Source organism: Geotrypetes seraphini, chromosome 4 (genome assembly GCF_902459505.1).
Source record: "Geotrypetes seraphini chromosome 4, aGeoSer1.1, whole genome shotgun sequence".
Classification (NCBI taxonomy): Eukaryota; Metazoa; Chordata; class Amphibia; order Gymnophiona; family Dermophiidae; genus Geotrypetes; species Geotrypetes seraphini.
The window spans coordinates 25,631,704-25,653,385 of record NC_047087.1 but is presented as its reverse complement, the minus strand read 5'-3'; the positions used below and the strand labels follow the sequence as shown (position 1 = coordinate 25,653,385).

At 42.3% G+C, this 21,682-nt stretch overlaps 1 protein-coding gene across 2 annotated transcripts in view; it reads left to right on the top strand.

Annotated features, from left to right (window-relative positions):
- Window positions 1-21,682, top strand: part of WWOX (WW domain containing oxidoreductase) — a 1,340,377-nt gene that overhangs the window by 847,882 nt on the left and 470,813 nt on the right. The gene's annotated exons all lie outside the window — the stretch shown is intronic.

The following is a 21,682-nucleotide window of genomic DNA, read 5'->3' as shown; positions in this document are numbered from 1 at the left end:
CGATTTCCCAGTGAATGTCGTCGGTTGAGGTTTTGTGAGTAGTAAGATCTAGAAAGCTGATGAGGTCTAGTGTGTGGCCTTTTTCGTGGGTTGGGGAGAGTGTGGGGGGGAAAGCCTAAAGTGGAGAGGAAGCTATTAAATTCAGATGCATCATTGCTGGAGACATCGTCGAGGTGGAGATTGATGTCTCCGATGATTAATAATCTTTGAAATCTGAAGAAGGCGTTTGTTATGGTTTCAAAGACGAGTTCGGAGGAATTGTTCCAAGGGGCAGGTGGGCGGTATAGAATATAGAGCAATCTAACATTTTGTTATGATCATGACTTATGGCTCCTTTTACTAAGGTGCACTAGCGTTTTTAGCGCATGCACGAAATTACCATGCGCTACACTGCACAGTACGCTTCTAGAATAACACCAACTCAATGCTGGTGTTAAGATCTAGCGCACGCTATTCTGCGCATTAAGGCCCTAACGCACCTTAGTAAAAGGAGCCCTTAATTTTAAGGAGTAAACTGAGGAAATCAACCATATACATTTATTTAAAATTTATTTATTTAAAAATTTATATAGCATATATTATCTATACGGTTTACATAATCACAATCATAAATAAACTAAACTAAATGTTGGACAAACAGACATTTTAATTAATTATAAAAACTATACCTTAAAAATTGGAGAGGGATTTTTAAAATGGTGAGTATAGAATGGATAAAAGTATCATATTTTTCACAAAAAAAAAAAAAAAAAAGGAAACACAGTTTTTCAGTTGCTAACCTTGCAAGCTATACCAATTTCCATGGCTTCATGTTCTGGCACCAACTGCTCACAAACCTCCATTTGTTCCACTTGTGGTGTGGTCTCAGCTTCCTGGCAAGGAGCTACATTCTCCACTTCCATCGGCTTCAGGCTATTCACTTGCTCTGGTCTGGCTGGCTGCTGAGCCCAGGAGAGAGGACCTTTTCCCTTCCTTGGCTCTCTGATTCTGAAGGGAAAGCAGCTGGCTTTTCAGGGGGAAAGCCACACCCTCAGTGTGACTGTGCTGTTCTGAGGCTCTCTTGGGCTCCCCCTGTGGATGTTGTGGTAACTGCAGGGTTTTCTTACAGGAGTATCCTGTCTAAACCTAATATTCAAAGGCTTAGGAGCAAACCTAGCAGAGCTGGGCTGTTACCATGTCCTCAGCTTCTGAATAATCAGATAGGACCTCATCCTCGGTGGATTCCTCCCTAGTGTACTCAGGGAACCTAGGCTGTTGGGCTCTGCGGGGCTTGAGAACAGCTTTCCTAGCCTGTCTCTGCCTCTCCTGGGGTTTCTAGCTGGGAACACGTCAAGCACAGAGTCTGACTGGTCACAACACCTAGGTGTGTCTTATGGTCAGGTGTGTTTTATAGAGCGAAAAATACTGTAGTTTAAAACAACCTAAAGAAAACTGGATACCAACTCCTTGAGTCTATGGTTTAATCAGTGGAGATATTGAATTGTTCATTCATTATTTATTCCAAGCTGACAATCAAATGGGTCAGTACTGTAGATAAAAAAAAGTCTTTGAGGTTAGACAAATTCATCCTTTGACGCACAAATTTAGGATAAGTGATGTAGGCTGTTGTTATATCTCATTCAGTTTATTGCACTGCAGTCTATATAGGTCTGCCAAAAATCTGCCAAAGGTTATTACAGGGAGCAAAAGGTTGAATAGGATGACTCCACTGTTGATATCTCTCCAGTGCTCCCTCTACGACTATGAATTAGCTTTTAAAATCATTATTGTTATATTTAAAACTCTGAGAGGCACAATCTTGCAGTATAGATGGATCAGTCTGATACGTGTGCACATATTCCAGAAAATTAAGTGTGTATATGCTTGCAAGGGTACACTGATGGGTAAGACCCCCATGTTCTGGAATGCATTAGCTCCTTGGTATTCTCTCAGTTGTCAAGGGCCACTAATGTCTCAGGTTTTCAGTGTAATGTGCATCTTAGCGTTTAGTGTCCCTTGATAAATGCCCCTTATTGTTCTGATTGGTTTATTCCTTCTGTGACTTTTATAGAATTAGTAAACATAGAAACATAGAGACATGATGGCAGATGAAAGCCAAATGGCCCACAAACAGGATCTACTATCTCCTCTCTCCCTAAGAGATCTCACTTGCCTGTCCCACGCTTTCTTGAATTCAGACACAGTCTTTGTCTCCACCAACTCTACCAGGAGACTATTTCATGCATCTATCACCCTTTTTATAAAAAAGTATTTCCTTAGATTACTCCTGAGCCTATCACCTCTTAACTTCATCCTATGGCCTCTCATTCCAGAGCTTCCTGTCAAATGAAAGAGACTAATTTCATGTGCACGTATACCACATAGACTTAAACATCTCTATCATATCTCTCCTTTCTGCCTTTCCTCCAAAATTTACATATTGAGATCTTTAAGGGCTCCTTTTACAAAGCCGTGCTAGCGGTTTTAGCGCATGCACCGGATTAGCGTACGCTATAGCGCGTGCTAGCTGAAAATCTACCGCCTGCTCAAAAGGAGGCGGTAGTGGCTAGCGCGTGCTATTCTGCGCGTTAAGGTCCTAGCTTTGTAAAAGGAGCCCTAAGTCTGTCTCCCATATGCCTTATGATAAAGACCACCAACCATTTTAGTAGCCTTCCTCTGGACCGACTCCATCCTTTTTATATCTTTTTGAAGATGGGGTCTCCAGAATTGCACACAGTATTCTAAATGAGGTCTCATCAGAGTCTTATACAGGTACATCAGTACCTCCTTTTTCCTATTGGCCATACCTCTCCCTATGCACCCTAACATTCTTCTAACTTTCACCATCACCTTTTCAACCTCTTTGGCCATCTTAAGCTCATCATATTATTGCATCCAAGTTCTGCTCCTCTTTCATGCACAGAAGTTATTCACTCCCTAAACCAGTGTCTCTCAAACTTTTTCGAGCCGAGGAACACTAAAGGTAGTGGCCACGACTCGAGGCACCCAGAAGGGCGTGGACGTCGCTGTGATTCCATACAAACGTAAGGAAGTTCTTCTTCACCCAGAGAATGATAGAAATCTGGATGTTATAGGGGAAAGCACCCTTCAGGGATTCAAGAAAAGGTTAGATAAGTTCCTGCTGGACCAGGACATACGCAGGTGAGGCTAGACTCAAATAGGGCACTGGTCTTTGACCTAAGGGCCGCCGTGTGAGCGGACTGCTGGGCACGATGGACCACTGGTCTGACCCAGCAACAGCAAATCTTTTGTTATTATCATGCTGACATCCACACATGCGCAAAGGCCCACCAGACAGGTCCTGAAATGCCAGTAGAGCATGCCAGCAGGGAAGTCTAACAAACCCTTTACTAATTGTAATGTAATTTTTTTTTTCCATTCATTTTTCATATACACACAATATACACAGCGCCAAGCATCAACCCCACCCGTAACCATGTCTCTTTTGATGTTCAGCTCCAATAAGCATCAGCATACGAGCGATTCAGGTGCCTGTTTTTTTTGTAAGCGCCTCGCAACGCCTACTTTTTTTTCTTAATTAGTTTATAGTTGGTTTTTAATGGTACCAATTACTGCACTGTTAATAGCCAATTAAAACACTTAACGTAGGCACTTTTTGGGCACCTACAGGCGCCTTCCAAATGGTGCCATTTTGAGAATCCAGGCCTATGTGCCTTTGACAAGTAAAGTTTAATAACATAGTAAATGATGGCAGATACAAACCTGTCGCATTAATCCTCCTTTTTCTCAAAGGCAAGAAAACTCAAAGAGGAGAACTTCAGCCAGGCCCAACAGCGGCCCTGTTTCGCTCTAAGTATTTCAAGGGCACTGGCATTTTTTTTCCCCAAACATACAGCGACTAACACCTTCGTCCATGTAAGACTCACTGGTACCAGAGCCAGAGCCCTTGAAATAGCTTGGAAGCAAAACAGGGCCACTGTCGGGCCTGGCTGAAGTTCTCCTCTTTCTTCTCTTTGAATTTGCTTGCCTTTGAAAAAAAAGGAGGATTAATGTGACAGGACTTGAGGAAGTTTCACGTATACCAGTGATTAACCGTCTTGGACAAGTATGAGGATAAGTGCCTGGCTGTATTTTTACTCAGTTTGAATAAGTTTTGAAACAATATTTATGATGATGATTTTTGTGGAGTTTTTTTGAGAGACCAATGACTGTGTTATGCTCTATTACAAGACTGTTGTGTACTGAAATGAGGAGTGAATTGGTTTCTGCACTATTTTTTGAATAAGCTTTTCAGAGATATTTGAATAAGCTCATAAAGTGGTCCTTTGATCATTGTTGTCCTTCACTACTATAATTTTGTGTGTATTACTAATTGAATAATAGTAGAAGTTAAAAGTTCTGTTTGTGTTTGGTTGAGATACAGACCTGAACACTCGATCACACTAATTATCAATTCAAGATTACCCTATTTTTCGCTCCATAAGACACACTTTTTCCCCAAAAAAAATGGGTGGAAATAAGGGTGTGTCTTATGGAGTAAATACAAGTTTACCTCCCCCCAGGACCTTATTTAAAATTCCGGTGGTGGTGGTCCAGCACAGTCTTGGCAGGATCTTTCTGTGCCCCTGCCCCTCCCTCGCTGGATGGCTGCTTCTCTTTCTGCAGATCGGTGCATAAAGCAGGAGCATGAGCTTTATGCACTCGTGCCTGGTCCCGCGCCGCTCACTGAATGGCTGCCGTCAAATCGCAAAAACTGATGGCAGCCATTCAGTGAGCGGCGCAAGAACAGGCACGAGCGCAAAAAGTTTGTTTTTTGCGCTCGTGCAGATAGAGAAGCAGCCATCCAGCGAGTGAGGGACAGGAGCGCGGAAAGCTCCTGCGGAGACCGCGCTGGACTACCGCCACCAGAATTTAAAAAAAGGTACCTGGGGTGGGCTCGGGGCTGCAAGCTGATGCAAAGCAGATAGCCAAATGGAGGCTGAGCTCGGGTTGATTTTGGACCTGGAGGTACGCTGTGGCAGGGGAAAGACATTTTTTAAATGAAAGAGGCAGCTGAGATGCTCTTTTCAAGTTGCAGCAGGCAGTGTCTGTGTTGAGCTCCCTGTGGTTATGGAAAAGGAAACCTTACGAGTATAGAGCAGTCTTGGGCATGTATTTTGTTAAATATAAATGTGTGAATTTTTTTAAGGGAGGAGGGGTGAACTGGGGCTTTCTTTCAAGTAAGTTGTATGATGGGCGGTACTAGTGAAGTTCAATGTTTTGTCAACTGCATGGAAATGTTTTAATAGGCAGGTATAAATACAAATGAAAGGTACTGTGGGGAGGGGGATTTAAATAGGTACCGGGGGTGAAAAAAAATTGTTAGTTGGCTGGTATTAACCAGAGGGAGGATAGGGTACAGAGCCTGGCAGGGAGGGGGGACAGGGTGCAGAGCCTGGCAAGGATTGTAGGGTTGGGTACAGAGCCTGGCAGGGAGAATTTGGTTCAGAATGTTTTTTTCCTTGTTTTCTCCTCTAAATCTAGGGTACGTCTTATGGTCAGGTGCGTCTTATGGAGCAAAAAAATAGCGTACATTGTCTTTCTTTGGCATTTCTGTGATATAGACCTTAGAAGTCTGCCTGGCACTGTCCTTAGGTTTCAACTACTGGAGTTACCATTGAAGCCCACTCCAACCATCTTGTCATTTGAAGGACATAGACCATAAAAGTCTGCCTGGTAGTGTTCTCATATTCCAAAGTACTGGAATTTCCATCAAAGCCCTCTCCAGTCTATCTGTAACCAAATCACCATGTACAGGATACCGACTATGCAAGTATACCCAGAAGCTCTGCATTGCACAAGGCCTTTTTTCATGTTAAAAATAGCCACTTGAAGAGGTTTTTTATGCCAATGAAGTAACTTTACCCCAATGTAGTTCTCCACCTTTCTAGTTACATTATTGGCTGGTGGAGAAGGGGTTCTGAGTCTTTTTTCCTGCCTTGTGGGATTTTTGGCTTTGAAAGTTGGGCTAAGTGCTAGTTCTCTGGTTTTTGAACTTTACCATTGTTCCTACATATTTATTTCCGGAAGCTCAGTTATGTTTATCTTGGGCATAGGTAAGCTGTGGTGTTTTTGAAGGTGTGGTAGTGTTTGCTTAGTTCTTCTTAGCCAGAGTTGCCATCTGAGCACTACTGGCACTGTTCCCTCTAAGCTGTGCGCTGGTACGCGCACACACAACTTGCCGAACCCGCGCACACAAATTAAAATAGCGCACACAAAAAAATAAAGTTTGTCCTAAAATGATTTTCACTGCTAAAATGAAATGTTGCAGAAGACCAGCTGTTCCGATTTCCCATTTATCACATTTATTGAAGCGTTATAATATAAATTTTAAGTCATTCACGTGATTCCGTTTTCTTTGGCAGTTGAACTTGGCACGTCACGTAGCCCATAGGATATGAAACACTTCCGATTCTTTGACTTCCTGAAGTTCCGCCATATTGTTTATTTCGTGGAATCGTGCAACCAGATATAACTCTTAAAATGTCTAAACTGCGAATGGTGAAAAGTGTAAAACGCAAGAGAGCTGCAACAACTTTTAGGTCTGAATGACTTGAAGAAATTGTTGAAACGGAGACACCGGAATCTCGAAATACAATGCGTGTTTGACTGTGTGAAATATTTACCTATGACGAAGACGATGGAGTTGTGTGTTGTTATTGTCAAGATGCCAAAGCAACTGGAAAATTCTCTACTGGAAAAATATGGGATGATGTTTGGAAACTGGACTTTCTGAAACGCCATCTATCAAGTAAATCTCATACCGACAGTATTAGGAAACTCAGAAGTAAAAATCCGAATTTAAGAGTGGGACTGGTTAACATGTTGCTTGAAAGCCCAACCAAAAAAGAAAACAGGCAAATTAGTAATGAATGGAAGCGTTCCAGTCCTGATGAAATTAAAGTTCTTGTCGACAGTGTTGTGCTGGCCATTAAGATGAATATCTCAATGCTCTCTGTTTAAGATATCAATGAGCACATGGCGAAGTATGTTAGTATACTTGATAGCTGGAGAAGCAAAAACTATGAGTTTGAATTTCTTGGAATTATCAATGGCATCGTGCAAGATGATCATATGGCAGACATTAAATTAGCAACGTATCATACGTTAACTGTTGATGAAAGCACAGACATTTCTGTCAACAAGTACTTAAAACTCTACTTTAAGTATCGGCCATTCAATTCAAATGAGTATAGGACATCATTTGGTGGGATGCTACAGTTGGAAGCATGTGATCAATAGTAACAGCAATTAGGAAATTCTATAGGAAACATGAACTTGATCTGAATAAAATGGTTATGTTCACCTCTGATGGTGCCTCTGTTATGTTGGGCAAAATAGATGGTGTTGCAGCACAGCTGAGAAAAGACATTCCACATTTAGTGCAGCAACATTGTGTTGCACATCAGGAAGATTTGGGACTTTCTGATTCATGGAAATAAGTAAAATTGATGAAAGAAGTAGAAATTGTAAAGAGAACTGTGTACACGGTGTTCTGTCGGTCTTCTACTAAACGATGCAAATTTCAAGAAATAGCAGATGCATCTGAATGTGAATCAATTGCTTTCAGACCTCTGAATGAAGTGCGCTGGTTATCTAGACACTTTGCACTTAAAGCAATTATTCAAAATTATGATCCCATGTTAAAATATTTTGAAGAAGACAAAGATAATGATCCTATTGCAAAGTATTGCTATAAGAAGCTGAACAGTGAACAATTTCATATTACATTTGAAGTTTTGAATGATGTCTTATCAGAACTGGCTTCCTTAACCATGGCATTTCAAAAACGTGGTTTGACACCATTGGAAGCTTATCATCTTGCACAGGGTAAATTGAACAAACTTCAAATGCAATACTTAGGTGACAAGGTTAAGTGGAATGATAAAGTCAACAGTCTTCTTCACAACAGGATGAGGTCTGGAGAAAAAGTTTCAGTGGATACTAATTCCATATTAATCTTCATCAACATCCTATGTTTTTATCTGAGTGAAATATTTCCTGAAAATGAAGTTGAGGAATAGTCTGCTTTTGACTGTACAGCAATATCACAATGCGACTTTGACTTTGGAAATGGACATATCAGATCTCTTTGTTTAAAGTATAAACAATTTCTTCCGGAGGAAAGTGTTATTATTCAGCAATGCAATGACTTAAAATTCCTTGTTTCATAAAAAATCAAAAGCAATCTGATAAGCAGCTTTCCAGATATGATGAAATTTGCATTTCAGAATGATCAATTTGCAGATTTAGCAAAATTGATGGACATTGGTGCCACATTCTTAGCATCTAGTTCAGACTGTGAGCGTGGTTTTAGTCTAATGAACAATTTGAAGACTAAACAAAGAAAACGTTTACATTTAGAGCATTTGGAAATGCTGATGCGTGTTAAGAGTCACCTTCAAGAAGGAGGCTCAACAGATCTTGACAGAATTTATTCGGAATGGATAAATCTGAAAAATCGCAGGGAAAAACTTTGAAAACTTAATTGCTGTTATTTTCTAAATTTTAAGTATAAAGTACAATACCTTATTTATAGGTAGCACTTAATGAAACATTTCAATGAAACATAATTTATGTTTATTGAAATGAGACTTTATGTTACATAAAGTGTAACTAACATAAAGTGTAACTAAAATTACATTGTGTTTTCGTTAATTCAGACTAAACTCAAAGACCTGCCCATAAATGCCCATAACTGAACTCCGGGCCTTCTGGCAATCATTTTTATAGCACAAACAAATTTAGTTTTTCTTTAAAATGCGCACAGATGAAATTTTTTTGCGCACACAGCCTATGAAAAATTAGAGGGAACATTGGCTACTGGACACACACGTAATATCACACAAAGAAGGGAGTTAAATTAGTGCATTTTTAAAACTAATCAACAGTGCATCAGCTGTCAAGGCTTCATTCCTAGGTGCTTGTCTTTTTCTACATCTTTCTTTCATAAGCATTTATAGTTCAATTACAAAGAATTTGATAATCTTATCAGAAGTGAAATTAAGTCTCTAATTCATTCACCTCAGGCTTGTATCGTTCAAAGGGTTGGGCATGCTGACTTTGAGCTGCAGAAAGGGGCTTAATGGGGGTCCTTGGGCTCAACTCTTAGTGAAACTGTGCGCAAATGGAGAGTAACTAGCATAGATACCTTGAGGATTGACTGCTATCACTTAAAAATGTTCTAGCTGGAACTTCCTCTCTGAGCACACTACCATACCCTTGTCCAAGCTCTCGTAGCCTTATGCTTAGATTACTGCAATATACTCCTAACTGGTTTCCCGAGGTGTCACCTCCCCCCTTGCAATCTGTGCAAAACTCTGCTGCACGACTCATCTTCTACCGACCTCGCTACGCTCATGTCACCCCTCTCCTTAAATCACTTCACTGGCTCCCTTTGCATACAGTTCAAGCTCCTATTGCTGACTTACAAGTGTGTTCATTCTGCTGCCCCTTAATATCTCTCCTCGCTTCTCTCTCCTTATACACCTCCCAGGTCCTCCGCGTGTGCGGATCGCCAGACTTGATGGACCGAAGGTCTGATCCGGAGATGGCGCTTCTTATGTTCATAGAATTCCATTCCTCAAATAAGTCGCTCTTAGCGTTACCCATCTCCTCCACTGCCAATTTCATCTAGCTTCCCCCTATGCCTTGAGTAAATTACCTGAGTTTGCCCGCCAAACCCCTTCCCTTATTTAAAAGCAGACTGAAAATCCATCTTTTGATATAGCCTTCAATCCTTAACCCTACTCCTCTGCACTCCAACCCAGCCTGCTGATTAACCGTTCCCCTTAACTGTATACATGACATCCTGTTTGTCTGTCTTGCCTGTTTAGATTGTAAGCTCTTTCGAGCAGGGACTGTTTTCTTATTCTTTGTGACTCTGTGCAGCGCTGCGTGTGTCTGGTAGCGCTATAATTAATAGTAGTACACAGATCAAAAAAGCAATCTGAGCAATGACTTGCAAGGCAATAATTATTACAAGTTTAAAGACCACATTCCTTTTCTTATGCACTGCTGGCAGCAAGAAGCATTTGAAAAAAAGAATGTTCTGTTAAACTACCAGGAGGCTTCCTCATTTTATCCAAGCTAGGAACATACAGTAAGTAAGGTCTAGCACAGAATGAGTGCAGAACTTGGCTGAAGTTTGCTTTCGGTTTGCCAATAAATGCTTGCAGGTGACAGCCAAGCTGGCTACTGAGTGAGCGCTGATTATGTCAACAAGTCTTTCAAGCTTAGCCCTGTTAACCGATGCAGTGTTACACACAGGGAACGGAGCAGACGCTTGGCTTAGCATCACTCCGTTTACGGGTGTGCTAACCTTGCAACAACCTGGTGACATCATCATTTTTCACCTTCCTTCTCCTGGGGTACATCTTCCTAGCGTTGCCTGGGGTGAAAAGGTTTCCCAGTCAGGCAGACAGCTCATATGACAAATATGCTGAGAAGTCAAATAATTTTTAACCCAGCATATTGTAGGTTTTCCTTGGTTCCTTTTTTTTCACACTTAAGGAAGGTGATGAATGGGCATCTCCCTCCTTCCCTCCCCCCACCCACTTCCTTCCCCTCCCCTCAAGGAAACTGAAGATGTAAGACATCATTTTATATTGATGTGTTTCACAGATCAGTTTATCCATATTATCAAAGAATCAGCTCTACAATAGTTGAGAGAAAATGAAAACGAATTGCCTACTTAGCTTATGGTGTTTTAATATAAAAATATATTGAGAGATTATATTACCTTCTGGATCTCAAAGATGAGTTATGTTTGCTAGGCTGGATAGTAAAAGGTATGCTTTTTTTATTGTTGAATAATGATTTTAGGTTAACTATTTCAAACTATGTAGGCACCTCTTAGCTGTGTTGATGTAGCCACTGTTAATTACGGTATTGTGTTTCCCCGAAAATAAGACCAGACCTTATATTAATTTTGGGTCCAAAAAACGCATTAGGGCTTATTTTGGGGGATGTCTTATTTTTTTTCATGTACAACAATCATGTCTCCCTTCCTCTCCTCCACCCCAATTCTTCTTTCCTTTTGCCCCCATGTGCAGTATCTTTCCTCCCCTCTCACCCATCCCCTTATGCAGCATCTTTCTATCCCTCCCTCCCATCCCCCTGTGCATCAGAAATCCACTGACCCTCCCATCGGGAGACTGACATACCATACTTCCGAGGCCTCCAAAAACAGCAGCAGCGCTCCGAATGGGCTGCTTTGCGGCCTTCCCTGCCGGGGCCTTCCTTCTGCTGCATCACTGATGATGTCATCAGTGATGCAGCAGGGGGAAGGCCACAAAGCAGCCCGTTCAGAGTGCTGCCATCACTGCTGCTTTAGGAGGCCTCGGACTGGAGGTATGTCAGGTCTCACTGGGGTGGGGGTTGCTGAATTGAAGAGTCTGATTTTCTTCGGCGAATCGGTCAGCACTAGTGTCAGGGATGAAGTCAGAGAGTGTCAGAGGCTTTGGGGATCGATCTTAACTAGGGCTTATTTTTGGGGTAGGGCTTACACTTCTCCCTCCGTATTCACGGTTTCAGCATTTGCAGTTTCAATTATTTGCGGTTTTTAGCTTGCTGGTTCCTCCCCCCTCCCCCCCCATTACATCAACTTACATAGAAAAATCGCTGATTCCAAGCATTTACAGAGAAAATAGCTGATTCCCAGCACTTTCTTCATCGTGTTTTGCCTCTCCTGCAGGAACAGGCCACTATGTTATTCGCGGTTTCACCATATTCACGATGGCTTTTATTAGAAAACAGCAAATAACATATGAAAAAGTTATTTGCGGTTTTTCTGTATTCACGGATCTGTTAATCCCCTATCACAACGAATACGGAGGGAGAAGTGTATATTAAGGTCTTATTTTCGGGGAAACGCGGTAGCATTTGTTAACTGTCTCTCTGGTTAGCAGTTAATATTGAAAGGGCTATAAAATGAACAATTATAGTTGGAAGCACTTGCAGTTAATGCGGTGGTAGTCACTGTGCTTTAATTGTTAACGTGACAACTAGTGCAGCTTAGTTAATACCACCTGCATAGGTGTAACTAGCCGCATTGTTTTATTTGCAGTCTTGTTGACGCACACAAATGACATTTCCCCTGCATTAATTGAATGGGCCATTGCTAGGAATAGCTCCCAAAAATTAATGCAGCACACTTTTAGAAATAGGGCTTTTAATATATCATCTGTAGGTCAGTACTTGGTTCTAGCGGATTAGCAAGAAAATAAAATGTTTGAGGGAATCTGTTAGGGTTTTTACATGGGATTGCCATTTTATTATGGTTGTGTTATGCAATGGGGCAATTCTATAAATTGGGGCCTTAGGAGAAGGTCCCATGATGCCATGTGGGTAGCATCAGTTTAATAATGGCATCTTGATACCAAGATTCCATTATGGAATATTAAGCACATGCCAGTGTTGGCAAGACCACATATAGGCGTCCTCTCCTATGCCATGTCAGTGACACTAAGGAACTTATATAATCAGTGGCGTAGTGAGGGTGAGAGGTGCCTGGGGTGCTGGAGCTCCTCTCCACCCTCTTCTTTGCCCCCTACCTCCATATGCTCCTTCCCCGCTCCCTCCTTCTGCGTACCATACCTCTGTAACGTTCCAGCGACCCTCCAACCTGCTGTCGTGCCTACATCGGCTCTTCCTTTGATGCCACTTCTTAGGTGAGGGTCCAGGAAGTGACATTAGAGGAAGAGCCGGCACTTGCGTGACAGCAGGTTGGAGGTTGCTGTTTGCGCCAGGAACATTACAGAGGTCCGGGAGAAGGGAAGCGGTGTGCACGTGTGAGAGAGGAGCGGGGGACGTGTGCCTGCGCACTCGCCTAGACAGCGCCTGGGGTGGACTGCCCCCCCTCTTACAATCCAACAACTTGGATACCTGGGAGACACATCCATGGCCCATATACACCCCTTACAGTTAGGCAATACAGCATGAGCTTATAGAATAGCTCCCAGTATCCATAAGGGCCTAATTAATGGTGCCTGTGAGACACATTAAGTGGTGCGCTTCTCTATGCACCAGCTTTTAGAATTGCCCTGAATGTATTTTGAGGAGAGTGTGGCCTAGTGATTAGAGCTACAGCCTCAACACCCTGAGGTTGTGGGTTCAAACCCTGCACTGCTCCCTGTGACCATGGACAAATCACTTAAACCTCCACTGCCCCAGGTAAATTAGATAGATTGTGAGCCCACCTGAACAGGTAGGGAAAATGCTTGCAGTACCTGTATGTAAACTGCTTTAACTATGGTTGCATAACTACAAAAAGGCAGTATTCAAGTTCCAATCGCTTTCCGTGATGTCATAATGCCTCATTCCACCAATGCCTAAGAGCCAACGTCATCAGTGATGTCACAGTGGCTTCATTGTTCTATACTTGGCTCACTTCTGCTATTGTATTGGAGGAGAGCGTGGCACAGTGGTTAGAGCTACAGCCTCAGCACCCTGAGGTTATGGGTTCAAACCCTGCACTGCTCCCTGTGACCATGGACAAGTCACTTAAACCTCCACTGCCCCAGGTACATTAGATAGATTATGAGCCCACTGGAACAGGTAGGGAAAATGCTTGAAGTACCTGTATGTTAACCACTTTGAGTGTGATTGTAAAACTACAAAAAGGCAGTATACAAGTCCCAATCTATTTTCCCCTTCCCCCCCCCCCTTTCATTTATAAATAGTTTGTCCCATATTCAAAACAATTTAACCCACCAGAAACAGCCACCAACCGATTAAATCACTTGTTCATGTTTTTCTGATCATATTCAGCAGCATTTTACCGGTTATCCTCACTGAAAATGGCTGGTTAACACTTAATGTCTGAAAGTTTATTGTGCTTGTCTTGCGATATTTTATGTATATGAATTACTTGTTGCACAATTGTAGTTTGAAAATCTAATAAAGATAGATATATATATATATATATATTTTTTTTTTGTAAATCTTTATTGACATTTCAAACTTTTATAATGTATGCAGTTGAAGAATCAGAAAAACTATATGAAAATACATTGTTATCATCACAGTTATTACATTAAACAATTTTTCCTACCCTTCTTATCAAGATATATTAAAAAAAAAAAAAAAAGTGTCCATCTTGTGAGTGTTCCAGAGGCAGAGTCGGGTTAAGTGCCAATATTCAGCTCCTCACTGTATAAATAAACCTCTTAAATAAGGCTGTTCAAATAGTAGTTTGGATTATGCGGTCAGGGGCTGGATATTAACTTAGCTCAGCTTAGCGGTCTCAAACTCGCGGCCCCCCAGGTACTGTTTTGCGGCCCGCGGTCTGGCATGTTTAGTTCCTGGCGTGTTTGGTTTCTGGCCGGCTCCCTTCCTGTACTCATTTTTCCTTCAAAACCACATGCAGCGGCTCCTCGCGCGATCCATGCCTACGTCACAGAGAAGGAAGACATAGTATGGCAAACATAGTATGGTGAATATAGTGTATGGTATAGTATAATATGGTGTAGCAGGACAAAGATGGGAAATGGTATGACAGAGTGTGGAAGAGCATTGTGTGAGAAAACATGGTATGGTCCTCTCTTGTAGAGGTCAAGGGAACAGGTGAGTTTTTATTGCCTTCCTGAAGTTCACTAGACCTTCTAGTGCTCTAGTTTTGGTAGGTAGTTTGTTCCAAAGACAAAGTAGATAGCGCAAATAAGATCTTTTTTGGGCGTTCTGTAGGTGGAGGGTGCATCCTGAGGGCGCACATTCACTTTTCTTCTTGTCAGCGAAGCGATCGATTCGGGGCGTAGGGCAGACGTTTGGAGGCCATATAGGCTGGTACTATGTCGAGGAAGAGTTTGTAGGTCATTACTAGGCCTTTGAATACGCATCATTTGCTGAACGGCAGCCAGTAGGCAGCACTCAATGCTGGGGCGACCGGGTCTCATGTGTGGAGATTCTTCAGGAGTCTGATGGTGGCATTCTGTACTTGTAGTCAACAGAGGGTTTTTTTTCAGTGAGCCCATTTAGGAGTGTGTTGCAGTAGTCCATACAGCAGAGGACAAAGGCGTAGAGCAGTTGGGAGAAGTACGGGTCCGAGAAGTATCATTTGATTTTCCATAGCTGCCAGAGGTAGTAGAACGAGGTGGATACTACTTAGGAGATATGGTCAGAGAGGAAAAGGTTGGCATCAAGGATCACTCCAAGACTGCATACTTTGTCTTTGGCCGTCAAGGTGGCCAACTCCCAAGGAAATATTGAGCTGTAAAACAAGAATCAGAATCTTCATATTTATAAGCTCCTTTTACAAAGATTTGCTCATTTCACTGAATATTTAGGTGTGGGTTTTTTTCGTGTTTTGTTTTTTTCTTTGATTTAGGTGCCCTAGACAACTAGAATACATTTTTATATGGGGACAATAAATCATAGTAGCTTTACGTAGCTTTGTTCTCAGCCCTGTTGAACGTCTAATTTTTCATAGCTGACCTCAACTTTCACTGTACCAGCTATATTATGCTGTCCCCAAAAATATGTTGTAAAAACTGGATTCTTGCCTATTTATAACTTGTCAGTATGAACTACTGCTCACTCAGGTATCACTATGCTGGAGCCCTCATGTTAATATGTATGCTGTTTTGAATATACCAGAGAATTAACACTTCCAGTGCCATATGAACTGAATTCAGGTTAGGTTTTCTGTGCTCTTGTTTGCTTCGGTTTAAGAATAATTAATATGGGATTTATATACAGTAGGATTGAGGACCAAGAGGGTAATTCTGTGCCAAAGAAAGTTTCATGGATGATGTACTGGGAGCACAAATTCATTGAAGGCATCTGGGTGCCAGTGACATTGCAAAGGTAGGAGGCGCCCTCCTGCACCCCCCTCTCCACTCCTTCCCTGCCCCACACGCCCTCCCTTCCCCCTGTACCTCCAAATCTTACCTGCATGAGCAGCTTCATCGGCCTGCTGCTCGCTCCAGTGTTGAATTTCCCTCTAATGTTGCTTCCTGGCTCATGCTGGTAAAGATTTAAAGAGGGAAGGGGGGAGGGGTGCGATCATGGCATTGGGAAGTGGAGATGTGCCATCACCTCCACCAAGATGGCACTCAGGGAGGTTTGCCCCCCTGCCCCCCCCTCACTACACCACTGCTGGGTGCCAAGATTCTGTTATGGAGTATTAATACAAATTGGCATCTACTGTATGCATTTACAGGCAGCCCCCGGTTTAAGAACGCCCGACTTAACGTCAAACTCATACTTACACACCGGAGTCCTGCCCTCTAGTCCTAGTATTTTTGGAAAGAGTGAACAAGCGATTCACATCTACCACTCAATATTTTATAGACCTCTATCATATCCCCCCTGAGCCGTCTCTTCTCTGAGCTGAAGAGCCCTAGCCGCTTTAGCCTTTCCTCATAGGGAAGTCATCCCAAACTTTTTATATTTCCATCGCCCTTCTAATTCTGCTATATCTTTTTTGAGATACCTAAACCAGAACTGCACCCAATATTCAAGGCGCAGCCGGGCATTATAACATTTTCATCTTTTTTTTCCATTCCTTTGCCGATAATTCCTAACATTCTTTTTGCTTTTTTTTGCCGACACCACACATTGAGGGTTTCAACGTATCCTCAACAATGATACTTACTGTAGACCCTTTTCCCGGGCAATGGCTCCCAACATAGAACCCAGCATCGTTTAGCTATAGTTTGGTTTCATCTTTCCCACATGCATCACTTTGCACTTGCTCACATTAAACATCATCTGCCATTTTGACGCCAAGTGCGAGTATTCTTATTCTATAATTTTAGTGCTCAAATGGCACTTAAGTTTAAGCTCTAACGTTATAAAATGAAGGAACATGCTTGCACTAAATAGTCAAGAAATACTATATAAAGAACAGCTTTTTCTTTTCAAGATACCACGCTATTGAAGCTACAGACTGAGACAAAGCTCACCTTGGCAATTGACATATGAGGGCTGTTCAAAAAGTATTAAACCTTAATTTTTCTTGCATAAACAAGTAAAGCTAGGGAGGCGTGGTTTGGTGCATGTGTGTAGGCGACCCTAATGTGCACGCTTGAATTTTTTCCCACCTACAGAAGCTGTCAGTCACTGGCAGATCGCCGATGAGTGAGGAAGTGTAAGTGAGCGCCGCCTGATTTTCAATTTTGACAAAATGACAGAAAAAGTTGAACAACGCTACTGCATTAAATTTTGTGTAAAATTTGTCAATTTCCAAGTGGAAACGATCCACAAGATTCAACAGGCCTTCAGGGGCATCACACAGATAAAGGAGTGGTGCAACCGCTTCAGAGATGGCCGCACATCAGTGGAGAGTGAAGCCTAGTGAAGTTCTGGTAGGCCCTCAACATCCAGAAATGAGATCGTGATTGACCAAGTGAGGACCCTGGTGATGCAGGAGCGACGAGTCACGATCAGAGAACTTGCAGACAAGGCGAGCATCAGCATTGGATCCGTTCATTCCATTTTGACTGAGGATTTGGGCTTCAGGAGAATTTCAGCGAAGTTCGTGCCAAAACTGCTAACAATCGAGCAGAAGCAACTCCGTTTGAAGATCGCACAGGATATGCTGGAGATTGCGAACTCTGGCGATGAGTCCCACAGTGATCACTGGCGATGAGTCCTGGTTTTATAGGTACGACCCTGAAAGGAACCAGATTTCAGTCAAGAGAAGACATCATGCAAAATGAGACGGACCAGTTGCGAGCAGTCTCAAAAGAGGCGTTCCAGCGTTGCTTCCGACAGTGGCAGAACCGTTGGAAGACGTGTGTGGCAGCCCAAGGGGACTATTTTGAAGGAGATTAGTATAAGATTGTTGTATCTGAATACGAGTAATTTTTATGAATAAAGGTCTGATACTTTTTGAACAGCCCTCATATACCTAAAGAGACAGAAAGGATTAAGTGAATGTCCTTGTGCATGTCCAACCATTTTCCAGCTGTTTGTAATGTTGATGCTTACAAACCAGCTTACTGTCTTCACGGAGGAATTTCTCCTATTTACATCCGAGGTAAATGTAAGAAAAGAACTTGAACAGCAGAGATACCCAGCAAGAAAAAAAAAAGTGTACTCTCTGAAACATGATACTGTAAAATGTTATGCTTATTCACATATTTCATAATTTTAATTGCCATCATAGGGTTTTAGATTTAAAGCTATGCTGGTTGAACAAATAAGCCTTTTGGCTAATTTATGTTACACTGAAACTGAACAGTTTTAAAGATGTACGATGGGAATAGCTCATAAATGAAGTATGTCTTCCCTGCAGGGATATAATCAGATTGTACCACCGAGCCCTAAGGAAATGCATTTGCAAATGAGGGGGAAGTAGTCACTCAATGGCAGGTGCATGGTTTGTTTATATTAAGCAAAAGAATGCAATGCACGGACCATACCGCCGTTTCCTAACTGGAGAAAACAAGAATGTAGGATTCATGTTTGAGACCCAAGAAGTCTTTATTCCCCAGTTCAGAGTCTGAATGCAGTTTCGGTTTCTTTTAGTTATCTCAAATTAGATCTTAAATGGAAAATGTAGTGCTGTAAATTAATGCTTGAGCCTTTCTGTTGTTTGCCAAGGTCCTTCAGATCTATTGGCAGAAAGAGGCCTAGTGCATGGAGTAGAGATGGGTTTTAATGACGCTGGAAAAGATTTGCATTCAGACATATATGGGCCCTTAATCAAGATTAACAGCACCTTGTAGCTTGTTCAGAATGTGGCTGTATGATTAGTGGTAGGGTTTCCAAATGTCTGGATTTACCCGGACATGTCCTCTTATTAGAGGGCATGTCCGAGCATCCAGACACTTTGTCTGGGGTTTGAAAATCAAATCATGTGGCAGATGCCCTCCCACCTGAGACCAGGCTGAGGGGGCGGGGCTAAGGGCGAGGCTGGGGCGGGTCCAGGGGGTCCGGATTTTACATATGTAAAATCTGGTAATCCCTAATTAGTGGCAAGGGTACCACAAAATCATGATGTCACACTTTCTTTTGTGGCGTCGTATTAGCGACCTGTGCAGTGTCGAATGATGTTTAAAATCTTATTATCTAGTCTAGAAGGCAGTGCAGCACGATGCAGTATTGCTTTGAAGATCAACCACCAGGTCACACTTTATGATCAGACGAGATACAGCAGTTCACTTGGCAGAAGCTGGTGCAAAAGCTTTTTTTAAAAGCAGGTCTGCATGAATGGATCTAGTTACCTAATTTGCTTAGGTTACTCCAGATAATATGACATTTAACAAACTTCTTAAGACCTTTTTATTTACTCAAGCTTTCAGTGGCTAGCAACACAGCTGGGGGTGTAGCTTTCATTCATTCATTTAGTTTTTTATACCATTCTCCCAAGGGAGCCCAGAACTGTTTACATGAGTTCTCAAGCATTTTTCCCTGTCTGTCCCAGCAGGATCACAATCTATTTAATGCACCTGGGGCAATGGGGGGATTAAATGACTTGCCCAAGGTCACAAGGAGCAGCGTGGGTTTGAACCCATAGCCTCAGGGTGCTGAGGCTGTAGCTTTAACCAATGAGCCACTTATAGGCCAATCAAGCCATTGTGACATCACTGATGAGGTTGGCTCTTAGGCATTGGTGGAATGAGGCATTATGATGTCACAATACCAGCTCTGGTTATCAGAGGCTGAAACTTTCCACACTATTAGTTTATTCAGTTTTCTATACTTTCTCCCAGGGGAGCTCAGAACAGTTTACATGAATTTATTCAGGTACTCAAGCATTTTCCCCTGTCTGCCTTGGTGAGATCACAATCTATCTAATGTACCTGGGGGAATGGGCGGGTTTAAGTGACTTGCCCAGGGTCACAAGGAGCAGCGTGGGTTTGAACCCGTAACCATAGGGTGCTCAGGCTGTAGCTTTAACCACTGTGCAACACTGCTTCTGCCCTTTAAATCCCTGCCTTGGCCCTGATACACTCTCAGGCCCTGATTTATGAAATTTCACAATAAGCTTAATTTCCTGAGTTTGAACTTATTATTTTGGCTAGGATCTGAATGAAAGTGTTAAGTACAAGGGGATAGATTCTGTACAAACTTAAGGAAGCTCTTCTTCACTCCGGAAGAGCATTCCAGTTTTCTGCCACTCTCTGGGTGAAGAAGAACTTATGTTTGTATGGAATCTATCCCCTTTCAACTTTAGAGTGCCCTCTCGTTCTCTCTACCTTGGAGAGGGTAAACAACCTGTCTTTATCTACTAAGTCTATTACCTTCATTGTCTTGAATGTTTTGATCATGTCCCCTCTCAGTCTCCTCTTTTCAAAGGAGAAAAGGCCCAGTTTCTCTAATCTCTCGCTATAGGGCAACTCCTCCAGCCCCTTAACCATTTTGGTTGCTCTTCTCTGGATCCTTTCGAGTAGTACCGTGTCCTTCCTCATGTACGGCGACCTGTGCTGGACACAGTACTCCAGGTGAGGGCGTACCATGGCCAGGTACAGCGTCATGATAACTTTCTCCGAACTGTTCGTGATCCCCTTCTTAATCAATCCCAGCATTCTGTTTGCCCTTTTTGCCGCCGCCGCACATTGCGCGGATGGCTTCATCGACTTGCCGACCAGTACTCCCAAGTCCCTTTCCTGGGTGGTCTCTCCAAGTACCGCACCGGACATCCTGTATTTATATATTTGTTGAAATCATAAATAAAAATTAAAACAAAGCAAAAAAAATTCCTTGCGCCCAAAGTTGAGTGCAGAATTCAGCATTCAATGCTAATCTATAGAAAATTTATCCTGAAATACCCTTGATAGAATAGAGCTGAATGGTGTAATTTTATCAGTACCTTTAATGGAGCGATGTTTTGTCTAAGGGGTCCTTTTCCTAAACAGCAGTAAAATGTGACCTTAGCACATCCACCAGCCTTTTCTGCAAACAAACTCAACCGTAAAAACTCTGATTTTCTATGTTTTGCATTAATGGCCATGTGCTAATCTTCACACTACAAAACCCTAAATAATCTTATATGGGGAAGTAACAAATAATCCAATCGAAAAAAAAAAACCCCCACTATATGAATCAGGGAGTACTGCACCATATTGTGAAATCATAAATAATATAAATATGCGAGAAGTGGACTCAGTATTAATGTCCCCGTCAATTTAGGGTGAAATTCACTCCCTTGGTGCTATAAGCGGCTTGTTGAAACAATCAAAGGCCGCTGAACCACCCTGTTACATCATGTTACACTCCGTGACCAGCCAAAATGCGCTTAAATCAATTGTATGATGGAGTAACTATTCCCTGAACATTGTAAATAAGATTAAGGGCTCCTTTTACCTAGGTGCACTAGTGTTTTTAGCGCATGCTAACCCCTCGCTACGTGCCAAAAACTAACGCCAGCTCAATGGCGGCGTTAGCGTCTAGCACATGCAGCAATTTGGCACCCGCTAAAACCACTAGCGCAGCTTAGTAAAAGGAGCCCTAAATCAAAAAGGCTGGCACAAAATTCAAAATACAGTTTCAAAGTTCACATTAATCCAAATGCAATTGCGTGTTAAATGAACAAGTACCGATTTAAAAAGAGTTGAAGACATCTTTTTTTTATCTCTCATGAGACCAACCCCCTTGTCTGACAAAATGTTTTGTTTCACTCCTTCCTCGGGGATAGAGAAAAAAACACAGCTGGGGATGTAGCTGGGGGGGGGGGATGGTTCCACGATTCTCTAACCGGTGCTTATGACAGACGTCAGTTAAAAAATTGTGGTTT